Consider the following 18,244-nt stretch of genomic DNA (forward strand, 5'->3'; position numbering starts at 1 on the left):
ATGGTAAAATCATTTCTACGTGGAATGAATTTGTTTTCGCTATAAAAAATCCATTCTATCCTTTGTCTTACATGCAATAGGAAATGATGAGTTGGCAGACCCTTTGGCAATTGAATGGACAGAGTGTACAGAGTTATACTCAGGAATTCAGGAAAATAGCTTTAACTCTAGGTATTTCATTGGACTCACTTAAGACTTTATTGAAGTATATAGGTGGTCTTCATAGTTATTTAAGACATACTATACTATGTTTAATCCCACTAGCTTAAATGATGTATCGGTTCAAGCAACACATCTAGAGGCTAGAGGTAAGAATGTAAACCCAGAGGTTGGGAAATCATCTAAATATTCTGTAAACAAGAACAAGGAAAAGAAGAAACTGAAATGGAAGGAGAGGAAAGAAAACACTATAAAGAAGGATAAAACTTCATGCACTCATTGTAAGAAAGAATGACATGATGAGGCACACTGTTGGTCTTTGCATCCAGAACTGAAGCCTAAGAAGTTCGAGGGTAAGGAGAGAAAGAATGTTGCTGCTATTCAGAAGGACTTGGGGTCAGACTCAGGTGATGAAACAACAGTTACAACCACAGGTATTAAAGGTAACAATTCTGAAGCATGTACAAGTAATTCTTTATAATCTATTGATAATGAAAGTAATGAGAGGAAAAGAAATGAGCTATTTCATATTAGAGTAATTTCCAAGCATAATAAGATTGATTCTTTATTTGATAGTGGATCAGAAGTAAACTAGATTTCTGAACAAATTGTAGAGAAGTTGGGACTAGAAACAAAGCCTCATAAGAAGCCATATCCATTAGGTTTGGTGTGTGATAAAACCAAGCTACAAGTCACGAGACAATGTAAACATAGGTTTGCTATTGGATCAACATTTGTAGATGAGGTTGAGTTAGATATAGTTCCATTGGATATATGTGGTATTGTTTTAGGAAGTCCATACTTGTATGATACAAAAGCTATTTTCTATAGAGCTGAGAATAAGTATCAACTCACTAAAGATGGAATAGAATACATTGTAAGGGCTCATAAACTTAAAGATAACTACTCTCTCGTAAACTTAGGGTGGATGAAAAGAATTGTGATTTCAAGTAAGCAATTTTTACTAATGGTTGTTGTTGGGTTGTGTTATATTCTTTCCACGTAGTTAATAGGGGGGTTTGAAGGGCACCCGTAACCCCACTTTATGGGGTCCGGGGCAGTGCCCCGGAAAATTTTGGTTTTGGACCATATGTTAGGTTGGGCGGACCCACCTATGGTTTTGTGCATGATTTTCGCACATGTTTTTTGGACGCGATGGTTTTCGGTCAATGGTATTGGACGCGATGGTTTTCGGTCCATGGTATTGGATGTTTCGGCATGTATAAATATGTATTGTAACATTGAAAGGAATATAATGAAAAATCAAGCTGGTAGTCCCGGTTTTGGGATCCAGGGAAAAATCTCTGTGCATATGTGTTTAATGGGTTATGCTCTCGCATTGTTTATTTTCTTTGTTTAAGAATTCGTATGCAAGTAATTTCTGTACAGGGTTAAAACCTACATTTGGTATCAGAGCTGTTTTGGCTTCAAGGGGATGCCTTTGTTGCTGAGGGGTTTCGCTCGGGCCTGTGGTAGACCCTGTTCAGTGGGAGATCTGCGAGATCGATTCTGGTGGTGAAAGAAGATGGCAAGCAGTGGAAAGATAGAGATTGAGAAGTTCAATGGTCAGAATTTTGAGTTGTGGAAACTCAAGATGGAGGATCTGTTGGTGGATAAAGATCAGTGGATCGCGGTAGATCCGGGTACTAAACCATCGGGAGTGACCGATGAAGAATGGAAGAAGTTGGATCGGAAGGCAAAGAGCACAATACGATTGTGTGTCTCAGATTCAGTATTGCTGAATGTATCAGGGGAAGCTACGACAAAGGCTTTGTGGGTCAAGTTAGGGACTTTGTACCAATCTAAGTCTCTGGTGAATAAACTGTTCCTCCGGAAAAAGCTATATAACCTGAGGATGAAAGATGGAGACTCGGTGACAGAGCATATGAATGCGTTTAATACTGTGGTAAGTCAGTTATTATCTGTTGATATTAAAATTTCAGATGAAGATAAGTGCATCAGTCAGTTGTGTTCTCTACCAGATTCGTGGGATAGTCTGGTTATTGCAATAGGTAGCAATGCAACTGCTTTGCAGTTTGATGAAATAGTCTCAGCCTTGCTGACGGAGGAGATGAGACGGAAAAATATGGACAACCAGAATGGTGATGCCTTGTCTGTACGAGGATGGTCCCAGAACAGAAACAAAAATAAGTCATCGAGTGGGAGATCTAAATCTAGAGGGAGATCTAAATCTCCAGGAAAACCTACAAAGGTGGTGTGCTGGAAATGCGGAAATGAAGGGCACTTCAGAAGGGATTGTAAATCTAAAGCTCCTGATAAAGGAAAGGGATTAGATGATGCTCCTTCTGCAGAGGCGAAAACCACCTCAGATGAAGGTGGGGATGTGTACTTGGCTTCTTCAAGTACACATGTAGATCATGAGGCATGGTTGATTGACTCAGGTGCATCCTTTCACTTCACTCCCCATAGAGAGTGGTTCTGCGAGTATGAGAAATACGATGGTGGTGATGTCTTCTTAGGAGATGATAGGAAGGCTAGAATCATTGGTCGGGGAAAAGTAAAGTTGAAGTTGCAAGGTGGAAGGGTTAGAACACTTCCGGGTGTTCTACATATTCCTGCATTGGCCAGAAATCTGATTTCTGTAAGCAAGTTGGATGATACAGGTGTAAAGACGGTGTTCGAGAAAGATACCTGCAAGATGGTTCGAGGAGAACTGATATTAATGCGGGGAGTTCGGATTGGAACTCTGTACAAGCTGCAAGGTAGCACTATTGTTGATGGATGCAATAGTTCTATGGTTCCTGAAAATGGAGTAGAGAATCTAGTGGTCTCTGGAGAGAAGACCATGTTGTGGCATCAAAGGCTTGGACATATTGGAGAGAAGGGCCTTCGAATACTTCATGGTAAAGGTATGGTAGAAGGTATGAATAATAGCTCTCTGGATTTTGATTTCTGTGAAAATTGTGTATATGGGAAGCAAAATCGGGTGATTTTCCCCTCTGGTGGTAAGAGGACGAAACAGATATTAGAGCTTGTGCACAGTGATGTGTTTGGACCTGTGAAGGTTCCATCACTGGGTAAGTCTGTGTACTATGTATCATTCATAGATGACTTCTCAAGGAATACATGGATATATTTTCTTAAGAAGAAATCTGAAGTCTTTGATAGGTTTAAAGAATTTAAGGCTCTGGTGGAAAATCAGACAGAGAAGAAGATAAAGGTGTTGAGGACAGATAATGGTGGAGAATTTTGCAGCAAGGAATTTGAAGAATTTTGTAAGAAGTGTGGTATAGCACGGCAGAAGACTACTCCATATACACCTCAGCAAAATGGAGTCGCAGAAAGAATGAACAAGACGTTGATGGAAAGTGCAAGAAGCATGCTCAGTGGTGCTCGGTTAGGATAGGAATTTTGGGCAGAGGCAGTGGATACTGCATGTTACCTGATCAACAGATCACCTTCATCAGCGTTGGAGGATAAGACTCCACAAGAAGCATGGACTGGTAAGAAACCCTCTCTTTCACATCTAAGGGTATTTGGATGTGATGCATATGTACATGTTCCAAAGGAGAAACGAACCAAGTTGGATAGTAAATCTGAAAAGTGCATCTTTATTGGGTATAAGGATGGTTTAAAGGGTTATAAGCTTTGGAACCCAGTGACATGGAAGGTTGTGTACAGCCGAGATGTGTTGTTCAGAGAGGTAAAAGATGTTATTCAACATGAAGTCCAACCAAAGGAACCTAAGAAGATAGAGTTTGAGCAAAAGGAGGAAGAATCAGACTCTGCAGCAGAGGAGGAATCAAAAGATGAAGAGCCACAAACTCCGGCTGTGAGAAGATCAGTTCAAGAAAGAAGGCAGCCAGAAAGGTATAGTCCATCTGCTTTCAGTTCAAATTTTGCTTTGTCTGTTACTGATAATGATCCCAGAACTGTGAAGGAAGCAGTGGATTCAGAGGATGGAAAACTCTGGAAAGAGGCCATGGTCGATGAAATGGCATATTTGCACAAAAATGAGGCTTGGGATCTGGTGGAGTTGCCGGCTGGAAGGAAACCCATTGGCAGCAAATGGGTGTTCAAGAAGAAGACAAATGCATAAGGAAAGGTGGAGAAATACAAAACTCGGTTGGTAGCAAAAGGTTATTCCCAGGTGCCAGGAATTGATTTTGGTGATATTTTTTCTCTTGTTGCCAAGGTAACTTCTATTAGATTACTTTTATCTGTTGCTGCTGCTTTTGATTTTGAGGTAGAACAGATGGATGTGAAGACAACATTTCTTCATGGGGATTTGGAAGAGGAAATCTACATGAAGCAACCTGAAGGCTTTGCGGTGAAGGGTAAGAAAGAACTGGTATGCAAGTTAAAGAAGTCTCTGTATGGGTTAAAACAGTCACCAAGGATGTGGTATCAGAAATTTGATACATTTATACGGGGACTTGGCTTCACCAGAAGCAAAGCAGATCATTATGTGTATTTTAAATTAATTGGTGACCGTATTATTTATCTAGTCTTGTATGTGGATGATATGTTGCTGGTTGGAAATGACAAAGAAATTATCCAGGATTTGAAGACCCAATTGTCCTCCAAATTTGACATGAAAGATCTTGGTGCTGCAAACTATATTTTGGGCATGGAAATTAAAAGAGATCGGTCAAAGAGGAAGCTCTGGTTAAACCAGAGGAAGTATGTCGAGACAATACTCCAGAGGTTTAATATGCAGGATAGTAAACCGGTGAAGGTTCCTATTCCTGTAGGTGTGAGGTTATCTGCTGAACAGTGTCCCAAGACACAAGAAGAGGAAGAGGACATGTCCCGTGTTCCATATGCAAGTGCAGTGGGTAGCCTAATGTATGCAATGGTCTGTACTAGACCAGACATTTCACATGCAGTGGGAGTATTGAGCAGGTTTATGTCAAAACCTGGGAAGGAGCACTGGACAGCAGTGAAGCGGGTTTTTAGGTATTTGCGTGGCACTGGTGATTATGGTTTGTTCTACCAAGGAAGACCAGGATTGGACAGAGTGTTGGATATTCATGGCTTTGTTGATGCAGACTGGGCTGGAGATCTGGATCAGAAAAGATCTACAAGTGGGTATGTGTTTAACCTATTTGGAGGTGCAGTCAGTTGGATGAGTAAGAAACAATCTGTAGTGGCACTATCAACTACAGAGGTAGAATACATGGCAGCCACTCATGCAAGCAAGGAAGCAATTTGGTTGCAGGGATTGTGTTCAAGTATGGGGTTAGTACAGGGAGCTATAAGAATAGACTGTGACAGCCAAAGTGCAATTTTCTTGGCAAAGAACCCTGCTTATCATTCAAAGATAAAGCACATTGATGTTCAGTATCACTTTGTGAGGGATATGATAGAAGACAGAAAGGTGTTGCTGGTAAAGGTGGACACTTTGAAGAATACTGCAGATGCATTGACAAAATCTGTGAGCTCTAAGAAGTTCTCTTGGTGTAGAGAAGCAATGGGAATCTCAGGGCTGAAAAAATGACTAAACTCTCCTGTGGCCCCCTGTGGAAAGAAAACAACAAGTGGGAGATTGTTGGGTTGCGTTATATTCTTTCCACGTAGTTAATAGGGGGTTTGAAGGGCACCCGTAACCCCACTTTATGGGGTCCGGGGCAGCGCCCCAGAAAATTTTGGTTTTGGACCATATGTTATGTTGGGCGGACCCACCTATGGTTTTGTGCATGATTTTCGCACATGATTTTTGGACACGATGGTTTTCGGTCCATGGTATTGGACGTGATGGTTTTCGGTCCATGGTATTGGATGTTTCGGCATGTATAAATATGTATTGTAACATTGAAAGGAATATAATGAAAAATTAAGCTGGTAGTCCCGGTTTTGTGATCCAGGGAAAAATCTCTGTGCATATGTGTTTTATGGGTTATGCTCTCGCATTGTTTATTTTCTTTGTTTAAGAATTCGTATGCAGGTAATTTCTGTACAGGGTTAAAACCTACAGTTGTAAAGGCAAAGGATCCTGAAAAATCTAATGCATTTGAAGGCTGTGATCCTAAACAGAAAGCTGATTTAACTAAAGTTGTTTCGGAGTATGATATTATATTTCAAGAACCTAAAGGTATGCCACCCAAGTGGGAAATAGTACATGATATTCATTTACAGCAAGATGCTCCACTACCTAACATTGGAATGTATAGGTTATCAGCTTTAGAGAATGCAGAGATAAAGATGCAGGTACAAGAGTTACTCAATAAGGTGTTTATACGACCAAGCACATCACCATGTGGATTGCCAATCATGTTGGTGAGAAAGAAAGATGGTTCGTGGAAAATGTGTATTGATTTTAGAGAACTAAGTAAAATAACGATTAAGAATCGTTATCCTCTTCCTCGAATAGACGATTTATTAGATCAATTGAAAGAAGCAGTTTACTTTTCTAAGTTAGATTTAAGAAGTGACTATCATCAGATTAGAGTCACAGAACAGGATGCCTGGAGGACTACTTTCAAGACAAATCAAGGAATTTATGAATGGTTGGTTATGCCTTTTTGCTTAACTAATGATCCTGCTACATTTATGCGAGTTATGAATGATGTATTTAGACCATTTATTGATGAATTTGTAATAATTTATTTAGATGGCATTCTTGTTTTTAGTAAGACATGGGATGAACATGTAAAGCATGTGAAGTAGACTTTAGATGTTTTAAAAAGAGAAAATCTCTATGTGAAACTGTCGAAATGTGAATTTGGAAGAAAATCTTCAAATTATTTGGGTTATATTGTAGGGGGTGGTGAATTAAAGATATATCCCTCTAAGGTTGAAGTCATTGTGAATTGGCCTAAACCAAAATCTACTTCAGAGGTTAGGAGTTTCTTAAGGGCAACACAATACTGAAGAAAGTTTATTGCTAACTTTCTATTGATTACAGCTCCTTTACATTCTTTAACAAGTTTGAAACAGGTGTTTCAGTGGGGAGGCAAATAGCATAAAGCCTTTGACACCTTGAAATAGAAAATTAGTACAACACCAGTACTAGCACTGCCAGATCATCAGCATCGATTTGAGATTGAAACAGGTGCCAGTGACTATGCCATGGGAGCAGTGTTGATGCAACACCAAAAGCCCATATGATATCATTATGAGACATTTACTTCTGTAGTAGTTAATTATCCTACATATGATAAAGAATTGTATGCATTAGTACAAAGTGTGAAAAAGTAGAAACATTACATAATGGGTAAAGAAACAATCATACATACAGATCATCAACCACTTCAATATTTGCAGTCACAAACTAAATTGCACCAATCAAGACATTATAGGTGGATGGGTTTTCTACAACGATTTCATCTTGTCATCAGATATACGAAAGGCATACAAATAAGGTTGTAGATATGTTATCAAGACCAATCATAAATGCATCTACTATACTTAAGCATAACTCAATAATTCACGAAAGTTACATTGAGCAATATGCTGAAGATGTAGATTTTAAAGATGTATATGCAACTTTAAGTCATGGAAAATAGGTAGAAGAATTGGATTATTATGTAAAGGGGCAACTCTTATATCATTTGGGGAAGCTATGCATTCCACAAACTAAAAGAGTTAACATAATTCAAGAAGCACATACTTCTCTCATATCAGGTCATTTTGGTGTAAGTAAAACAGTTGCATAGTTGCAAAGGTTCTGTTATTGGCCAAGAATGCATGAAATAGTTTCTAGATATATCAAACGGTGTACTATGTGTGCTACAAGCAAGCCTAGTAATAGAAAATTAGGCTTATACACTCCACTCCCAATTCCTTCTTGTCCGTGGGAAAGTGTTTCCATGGATTTTGTTGGGGGATTGCCAAAGACTAGGAAAGGTCATGATTATTTGTATGTAGTTGTGGACAGCTTCAATAAAATATGTATTTTGATACCATGTAATAAGCAGGTTACAGCTGAACAAACAGAAAAGTTTTTCTTTCAAAATGTATGGGTTCATTTTGGGTTACCCACTTCTATTTTATCTAATCGAGACTCTCGATTTGTTGGGAAGTTTTGGTCAAGTCTATGGGAGTTAATGGACACCAGATTGAAGAAAAGCACAACATTTCATCCACAGACAGATGGTTAGACATAAGTGGTCAACAGGACAGTGATCCAATTGCTCAGAGGCTATTGCAGCAAGCATCCCAAGCTTTGGGATGAGCATTTGTGTTATGTGCAGCATGCTTACAACCATGCCAAACACTCTTCTACTCAGAGATCTCCTTTTGAGACATTTTTTGGTTTTATACCAAAGTCTCCCTTCAATTTTGTCTTTGGTAAAGACATAGCAGTTGATGGACACAGTGATGTGGACAAAGCAACTAAGTTCATTGAAAAATCCAGAAAATTCACTAGCTAGTACAGGAACAGTTGGAAAGAAGTCAAGCCAAGTACAAGGCAAGACATGATAAGCATCGAGTTGAGCATAGTTTCCAAGTTGGTGATCAAGACTGGCTGTATATCAGCAAAGATAGAATGCAGGGTGAAGGTAAGAAGCTTAAACCAATAAGGTATGGACCATTCAAGATACTTGGAAAAATTGGTGAAAATTCTTTTCACCTCGATATACAAGCTTATATGCATATCTATTGAGTCATTAATGTTGAAAACTTGAGACTTTATGAACCTTGAATGATTGAATATCGTGAAGAGCAAGGTCAGTTGCTTTCTATTGAGGATTTGTTTCTTGAGTATCTCAATGAGTTGTAGGAGGACACAGTTTTGGATAGGAAGGTGAGAACTACGTGTCAAGGGGATGTTGAGTACCTGAGAGTAGGACTCAAGGGTTCAAATCCAAGCAAGGCATGATGGATAGAAATTGGACAAGTGAAGGAACAATATCCTCACTTGATCGATGCATAAAACCAACTTTTGGTGGTCCAAAAGCTTTTTAGTGGGGAGGCATGATCCAAAATGGATCTTAAACCTCTAAGTCTTCAAATATCAGAAACAGAGAATGCAGAGAAAAACACCAAGGAATGGTGGAAATCCAAGAGAAGTGAGAAATGAGGTATCGTTGAATCAGAGTCGTTGGATCCACCAGATCAATGGTCGGGATTGAATCGGCGATATCACATTGGAGGTAGCTAGTGCAAAGTATCAGAGGCAACCCATTGGGAAGTGCGATCAGTGATCCAACGATTTAATGAGAGCCGTCAAATCAGGCTCATAGATCCAACGGTGGAGATCACATAATCGCATCGCAAATGTTACCAAAGGCAGAACTTACCCATAGGCCCAAAGTCTATGTGATATGTGATTTTTGCTTTATCGCATCGCAAATAATCAAAGAGGAGGACTTTACACAGGCGCAAAGTTTTTCAACAGACCCGAAGGAATTATGAACCAAAACAACAGAAATTTGAATTCCGTGGTAAATGGTATTTCAGACGGGCTTCAAGCAGTAAGTGGTATTGATGGGCTCCACCCAATTCCATACATTTGCTAACGTGTAGCATGGTGCAGGAGAGAGGAAACCACTTTTTCACGCGGGTAATCCCCGTGCAAGTGGGCCACCCGAAATGGCCATCAGCCATTGGATTAACAGAGCGTAGATCAATTATGGTCAAAGGGGCTATTGGTGGACAAAGCATGATAACCGTCCAATTCATCTGTTTCAGGATTAGTGTCGGAGAAAGGCTGGATGGTCGGGACCATCCACGCCCAATGGTCCTTTCGTTCAAACTATTTCTAATATAAACAAATTAGTTTCCATGCTTTAAGTGTTTTTGTAACAAAAACATGTTATAAAACACGATGAACGTAGAAAAGTTAAACACATAAGGGAATAGAGAGGTTGATAGAGCCTGAGAGCCAGAGAGCCAAAGGGAGTTGACAATACAGAGGTGGAGAAAGCAGAGCATAGTAGAACCAGAAGGGTTTGGAGAACCATCCAGGGGGTCTGGTGGTCATGTAACTCTATGTAATTTCCACTGACTATTGTGTTGAGACTCAATGTTTGAGCTCACACTTGTAATCTTTGTTTTGAAGACATAATATAGAGGTCGCACTGAAAGCTTGGACCAGGAGATGTAGCCAGGAAGTCTGGTGAACTCCTTTATCATTTGGCTGTGTTGATATGTGTTTATTTATGTCTTTTAACTGTTGATTGTCTATATTATTCGCAATCTTATCGATCCATTGCACTAAGTAATATAGGCATTTCCTGCACATAAGTCTGTAATACCTTAGTTTCTATTTAAGATCGCATTTCAGATCACTATGGCCTTGTAAGTAAGGGGAGGCAGAGCAAGGAAGTTGGCAGTCAGGTCGGGATGACTAGCGGTGTATATTTCTACAGAGAGGGGGAGCAAAGGTGGTGTGGTGTTGTTAGAAGAGGGACGTCTTTGCGTCATTCCAGTGGCAAGGGTTTCATCTAATCTAGGATATGGAAGTCAGGTGAGGAAATGGTGGCTTTGGTTGTGGGAGGAAGTTTCTACCACTTGGTGTTGGTGCTAGCTTGTTGGTGCACATGATGAGTCATTCTTAAGGAAATTTTAACTGGTGGAGTATTATATTGGGGGAGTGGGGCATGGGAGGTGTAGTGGTTATTTGTTGTCAGGAAAAAGGGCTTCCCCCTAAAGTGGAATGTCTAATTGTTGGAAGGAAAAGAAGTAGGGGGTTAAAAGGAATTCATAATAACACTCTCATGAAATAGTAATAGGGAAGGCCCTGGTGAGGGTAAGGCTTGTTAGGGTAGGGAGTTGTGCACCAAGAAGATGAGCATCACGATGGTGAAGAATTGGAGCAACCTCATGTTATTTCCCCAAGGTGTCTGGAATTATCTCCTCCATTTGATTTTTTAGAGGTGAAAATATTCCAAGTGATGGTTTCTATTGAGAAACTGGCATGTGATCGCCATGATGACTGAAATTAAGTAATTAGTTTTCTCATTCACATTCAACATAACTAGTGGAAAACTATGGATAGACTAGCTTCCCTTCGAAGAGAGCAAAGGTGGAATTATGAGTGATTGGATCACTTCAAAGGGATAATGGAACATATGTAATCCAATGTTAATGAAGCATTTCGGCACCTACCAGAGGTTTAGTGGGATAATCAATCTCGACGAAATCTAGTTGGAAAATGAAGATGGTGGGTTTCATTTTTTTTTTTAAGCAGTTTTGGTCCTCATGGGATATTTATCTTGGGTCTAATAGTTTTTTTTTGTGATTATCTACACATCATTTTGCTTATATCTATTGGCCAATAAATATGGTAAGAGTGAGGCCTTTGCTATTTGGAAAATGTGTTATCAACGACGTAAATTTGGCATAATTTCATAGAAACAGTTGATTGAAAGAAAAAAATAATGGTTCATTGACATCTTACCAGTCTCAGTTTGACTAGTTTCGGTTTGGAACTTGGTTTATTAGGTGGAATTTCCCGATCACTGGTTCTAGTTTTGAATACTATGGTATTGTTGGTAGGGAAAAATTCCCTGCCAATAGAAAGGGGTTATCCCTAGTGTAAAGTCCTAATTATACCTCACATCGATTGGGACAGGAGCCCCATCCGATATGTAGCCTTTATAAATATCATGTTGTTTCGCTCTAAGCTTTCGAATGTGGAGATGTTAGAGCACGGGAAAGAAAGAAATGCCGAGATAATGGGAATGAGATCAAACCTTCATAACCTATGGAGTGAGATACAAGGATATAACAACAAAGAAACAAGAAGAAGCATGCAACAAGAAGGATTAGTAAGCTAAAACCATCTCAGACATACATGAATAGGAACATGCCCAAGGTTAATTGCAAAATAATTCACAACAATTTACCAACATGGTGTGGAATAATAAAGAAATGATTCAAAGTGAATATGAAATTCATAAGCTAATAATGAGTTCATTAACATATTTCCACATGAAAGCACACATAAAAATACAATGTAAATAGAGGAAATAAAATACAACCTCCATAAAGATGCAAGAGAATCCATGCTAAAAGTGAAGAAATTCTCATTATTCATGTTGCATACTCAACTAAATATTCAACAAATCCATCAAGGCCCAATAGTGGAGCATTTACTATTCATACCATCATCCAAATAAAACCCTAGCTTCACCACAACTCACAGTACTAGCTTCCAAGAATTGAGTTTCACTAGCACCTTAAGTACAAATCAAATATCTAATGCTAGTCCTAGCTCAAGTGCTAAATTCCCCTCTCAAAATGAGGCACGAGGTTATATTTATACAAATGAGGAGGTGGTTTTTCACCTTCCTTGGGACATTTCATATTCCTTGTGGTTGCAGCTGCACTTCCTAGTCACAATCAGCATTGTAGTCGCAATCACAATTTATAGTCACAATCATAATTTCTAGTCACAATCACAATTTCTAGTGGTAGTTGTAGTTTCAAAATTCAACTTAGCTTTGTCACATGTGATGAGAACAATATTAATCAAAATTTTCATTTGTAGAGGACAGTGAGTAAGTCGCAAATCACATTAGCTAAGGCTAGTTGCATCTTCAAGTCATAGTGTTAGTTGAAAATTCTCTTCATAGTGTTGGTCAAATTTCCTCTTCATAGTGCTGGTGACAAAACCTCTTCATAGTTTTGGTCGCATTACCTCTTCATATTGTTGGTCACATCTCCAAGTCACAGCGTTGGTCGCATTTCCAATTCATAGTGCTGGAGAGTAGATTAAGACTTGTGACTTGAGGGAGAAAGAAGGAAAGTTTATTTGCAGGTCAAAATGATAGAGACCGGGAAATGAGTACAAGTGATGGAAAGAACTATTAGGGGTAAGAGAGTAATTTTCATGCTCAAAGTGTAACTCATTATCTTTTCTGATAGTGGTGAAGAGTGAAGGTTCAAGTATGAGAAGAAATTGCAGGTTGTGTTAGAGGTGTAGCGATTGTGGGGAAAGGGCACCTTGGAGAGTCAGGGAATAAGAGGGATATGCAAAGGATGAAGAAGGATTGAGTCTAGGTGTAAAATAAAAATGGGAAATATGTATATAAATATGAGGTTTAAATAAGATAAAGGGCTAGGAAAGCTGAAGTGACATAATTATGAAGAGACACAGAAGAAAATCACAATTGAAAAATCCAAGGATAGGGACTAACCTGCCTCTGTGTTCCGGTAAAAAATCACAAATTCAATGGCTAGATAGGTTAGTCGTAAGTTTCATATCTAGTGACTAGTTGTAGGTCACAAGCTGGACGTGCACAATGGATTTTCCATGAGTGTTAAAGACATTGATGTTGCAGGTCACATATTTGGACAGTAGTGCCAAATGACCATGAATTCAAAATGTGATTTCTCTATGGGGTGTGAGGGTTAAGGTGAGTCACAAAGAGAAACTCTATTGAATAGTCATAAGTCACAAATTAGAAGTGCGTGCAAGTTTTATCACATTTTCTAGAGACAATGAAGTTGTAGGTCACATCTTTAGAGGGAAGTAAAAAACCAATGTGAATTATAGTTGTGATTTGTGACTAAGGGTGTATAATTCTTAGGGAAGTCACCCATTTCGATTTCAATGGCTAGTGAGACTATTATTGCAAAGTTCAATTGTGACTTGAGACCAAGTCAGCCAAACACAAGTCTTGAAATTTAACGCTAGGCTTAACAAAAAGTAAAATGAAACGAAAACCCTACCTTGTTTGGAGGATGAGTCAAACCCAAAGAAATCATAGAAAATTAAGCCTAGGGATATTATCATTGTTGTATGTGAACTCAAGTGTGGATGAAATTAGGTTGGCCCCTATGATAGCATGCCAAAATTGTTGCATCTTATAAAACTTGACATAATGATATTTTCTTCTCACTAAGATCTGCTCCTGACGTATATGGATATTATGATTTAGTTGCAACCTTGTCCAAACCCTAGGACATACAAAAGAATACATAAGAAAAAAATTGATTTTTTCTTAAAACCAATTTTGTTAAGCTACATAAACTCCAATCAAGAGGAAATGTTGAAACATTCTTTGCAAAAAAATGAATGAAAAATGCCACAAACCCTAATGTCAAGGATGAAGCCAGACAGGCAAGCATAGGTATTGTGCCTCGTGGAGATACTAGCACTTGTAACCTCGATGACAAGAGTTTGACCATTACAATTGACAAATATATTTGTTAAATACCTTGAAAAGCATAAGAGGATGCAAAATTTAGATATACAAGTTGAAAATTTTGGGTGGTGTTATAACGGCTACCGCAATTGTCAAACCATTGGTAGAATCCAACATCACTTCCTATGTCCCTTCAATGAATTGAGTCAGGTTAATAATAAAAGAAAGTATTGATCAAGATGCTACATGTACCACTTTAAGTTACCCAACCTTTTAATGATACTCCATTTACTTATCTTGCAGCTAGGTCCAACTATGATTTACACACTAAAACAAATATTGCACATATCTACATTCAACAATATTGCAGAGACCATGATAGAGGATTTATTGTATTTAGAAATTTAAAGTGAGTTTTCAGTGTTGCTCCATTTCAAGTCAGCATGTTCATTACCTCAATGAAGTCACTCAAGAAATAAAAAAAATTGCTTCACTACTAGTACAAATGTTTAGTACCCTGATGACGTTTCTTGCATCACTGCTCTATGCAGGATTCCTTTCTCCATCCTTTACCCTTTATTTAATTAATTTTATTTTACATGCACATTGGCATCATTTATTAGGAATTTACTTTTCTAGGGTGGATGAGGGATCTTGACTTATTTTGCAAGAAAAAGAGGTTGTTATTGTTTGACAAAAAATAAAATATATTTTAGGTTTTCCCTCATCTCATTCTTTCACATCTCATCTATGACTGATAGGTGAACAATGAAAGCATGTCATTGAATACTCAAGAACAAGCCACAAACATGATTCAATTTGTAAATATACATCATATGAACTGATTAGGGTTCTCCAAAGGAACCTATTCACATTTTCCTTATTAATGGGTGAGACTCATATGAAGCATGGCCAAGATGTATTTTTAATAACTAGATCTATGAGAGGCTTCCGAATGCTGATGCAATCTCATGCAACATAGAGAAAAAACACAATTTTCAGCCATCAAAAAATATATGCAATGTTAAGTGCAGAATGAATGCATGATGCAATGAAGTGAATGCATGGTGCAATGCAATGAACAAAGCTATGTGAAATACATGAAAACAATGTGGTGCAATTCCAAATTAGCTAACTAGAATAAAATAGCCATGTAATGCTTACGTAGACAGTTTGTAACTACAATGTTGTGAAGAGAAATGCACGAAGATGAATGCAAGATAAATGGATAATGAGACGTAGCAAACAAAACTACCTATGATAAAAAACATACAAAAAAATCATGGGTAAATGAGTAAACCTTAACTAGTCTAAACATGAAACCATAACAACAAAATTGTAATAAGAAAACCTTAAGAATTAAACCATAACTAGATTAAACAAAAAACCCTAATTTACAAGAGAGGATATTGAATCATGTGAAGTTAAACATCAAATGCAACCACCACAATAGTTCCCAACCTACAAAAACAAAAAGGTCAACGATTAAAGCTAGTACGAAGTATTGTACTGAAGCAAAAGTACTTACTTGTAAAACATGCACAAGGGCAAGAAGGTCACACATGTTGGGAGGAAGGCATGCGAAAAACAATTGTTCCAACTAGGGCACAATTATATCCAGGTAAACAAAATGATAAACTTGAAAACCATGATCATTTACCCACAATATGTATTCATTTGTTGTCAACCCTAAATTCAACACAAGAGAGACTAGATGTTTCCTACCTGTAGAGGAATTTTCTAGATAATATTCTTCAAGCCAGTCAACAACCCTATCACGATATTAAAGATGGCCAACCTAAAAACCTTGAAAATATCCCAAAAATGAGCATTCACTAGAAACCCTAAATTGAGCCAGTTCATGGATTTTGTCAAGAATGTGAGGAAATGACATAACCATTAGCAAACGTTGAGGTGCCTCACCATCTCGAGAAACCTATAAACCCTCAAATGGTAGATCAATGATTATCGGTGGTTTCTTAAGATCAATAGAGAAATTCACGTGGTCATCATTTTTACACAGTATTTTGTCACACCTCCTGCACTTCCCTATGACATACCTTGAAGTGCCTAAAACATGATCATTAGACAATATACTCATCAATGTATACAACTCAAATCTCTCCTTTAACTTTGCTTGGAAAATATCAGGAGCTTTCCCTGAAGAAATGGCTCATGAAACCCTAAAATGAGAATCATCGCCCTTATGAAGCTCAAAACTGTGATGATCACTTGTTGCACCTTGTTAAGAGAGCGATGAAATAAATCTATTCTCTCTCATACTCACAATGGTCTCAAAAGGAAGTTTTCCCAAAGAGCATGAGAAGCTTCATGATCTAGAAGCTTCCAAAGCGGCGAGATGGCAGTGGTTTCGCATAGATGAGGTCAAATCCTCCTAATTTAACCTTTTGATCTCATCCCTATGAGATACCTCCTTAATATGTGGTCCTAATCCTATCTTTGGAGGAGGTCTAGCCTAACTCCCTCTCCTAGCCTATAGATTCCCCCTCTACCATTCCCAATGGTTGATCTATGTCCATTTGCATCCCTATGCTGAGCTTGTGCTTAGAGGATATTCAATAGACTTGGAGAAGGAGTGTTGGAGAGTTTCTTTGCTTGGACTTGTATTACCACTCAAGGAGAGCCTTTCAACATTAAGGCTATGGTTGTAAGCTTCCCCTTTATTCTTTAAATAATAATATAACTGTTGGTTCATGTTCCCAAAATATATATGCTCATGTATGTATTGGTTTGGCATTCCTTGATCAACTAATTAGTTATTATTGGATTTGCTACTGGTTTTGGCATGATTTTTTGTCTCTTGGTCATTTGTGCAAGTACATAAGCACTGAATGAAGTAGGAATAAGGCTGTGACATAGCTGGTTTGAGGATCTCAATAAAGGAAATCAGATTAGCATGAGAGAAAGGTAGACCTTCTCTCTTGTTCTATTTTTCAATTATAATTTAGGAAGATGTCTAGCTGATTGTCCCTTTAGTTGATAGACCCACTCTTTGGGCTAGAGGGATCATCTCCATCCGCAGAGAGGATTAACCTTGTCAAAAAAAATGGTGACTCCATTGGGGAGACTATGACCCTTTCCTTCCCTTCCTTCATGTTTCCCTTTGACGAGTTTGGTCAACCATTGATTTTTTGACTTCATTGCTGTTTGTAGTCAGTGTAATTATTTGGTAGATGCCTGAAGATTGTTAACTTGAGCTATTTTTGAAAATTTTGGATTTATTTTTCCTCTTCCTCGATCGTCGTGGATTTGAGTCTAATAGTCGTGATGATATCACTGGTTTTTTAGTTACAGTAGTGATGATCACTACTTTACTCCTGACAGGTTTGATGATTGCCGAAAATTAAGAAATTTAGGGTTTTCTCTCTGATTTTCAATGCTAGTTACCTTCTCTCTGTGATTTACCAATGTGTTTTTCATTGACTCTTTTTTTTTTTTTTTCAATTGTCTTTTAACTTGGCTTGAGTGTCCTTGAAGTTTGATTAGCATTTTAGGGTTCTAGGTCTTTTAGGTAAACCTCCGTACACTCGTTGGTCTTCCCATCAGAGATTATAGATCAGTTTCCTATGTTGAAGAGTATTGGTGTGTTTAAACATACTTTGAAGATCACTTTTTGGTTATTTTTCCTTAAGTTGTTTTCATTAGTGGATATAATGAAAGTTACTTAAGCTTCATTTGAAGAACGATAGATTACAAATCGATTGTCTCATTGGAATCAAAAGAAAGTGTTTTCTTTGAAGTTTTTATGTTTCGAACTGAAAGTGAAAGTGCCATTCTTTTCCTAGTTTTTGGAACAATTTTGTGTTGATTTCGAATCATTGATGTGAAAGGGATTTTCATACTTCTTGGTTTGCTTGCATTCTCTTTTCCTTTGCACTAGATTATATTAGTTTCATTTTTGAAAAAGAGAAAAATCATCATTACATCTTAAGGAAATTTTTTCTTTAAGATTTGTTTTGGCATTGCATTTGCTTATCATATGAAAGATTAGATTTCATATTTTGTGTTTAGCATTTGAAGTTTTATGGTTGCATTTTTCATTTGGTTTGATGCATGATTAAAGT

This window comes from Pinus tabuliformis, chromosome 1_2 (genome assembly GCF_031772625.1).
Source record: "Pinus tabuliformis cultivar Carrire ecotype Pingquan chromosome 1_2, CPIR1, whole genome shotgun sequence".
NCBI classification, from domain to species: Eukaryota; Viridiplantae; Streptophyta; class Pinopsida; order Pinales; family Pinaceae; genus Pinus; species Pinus tabuliformis.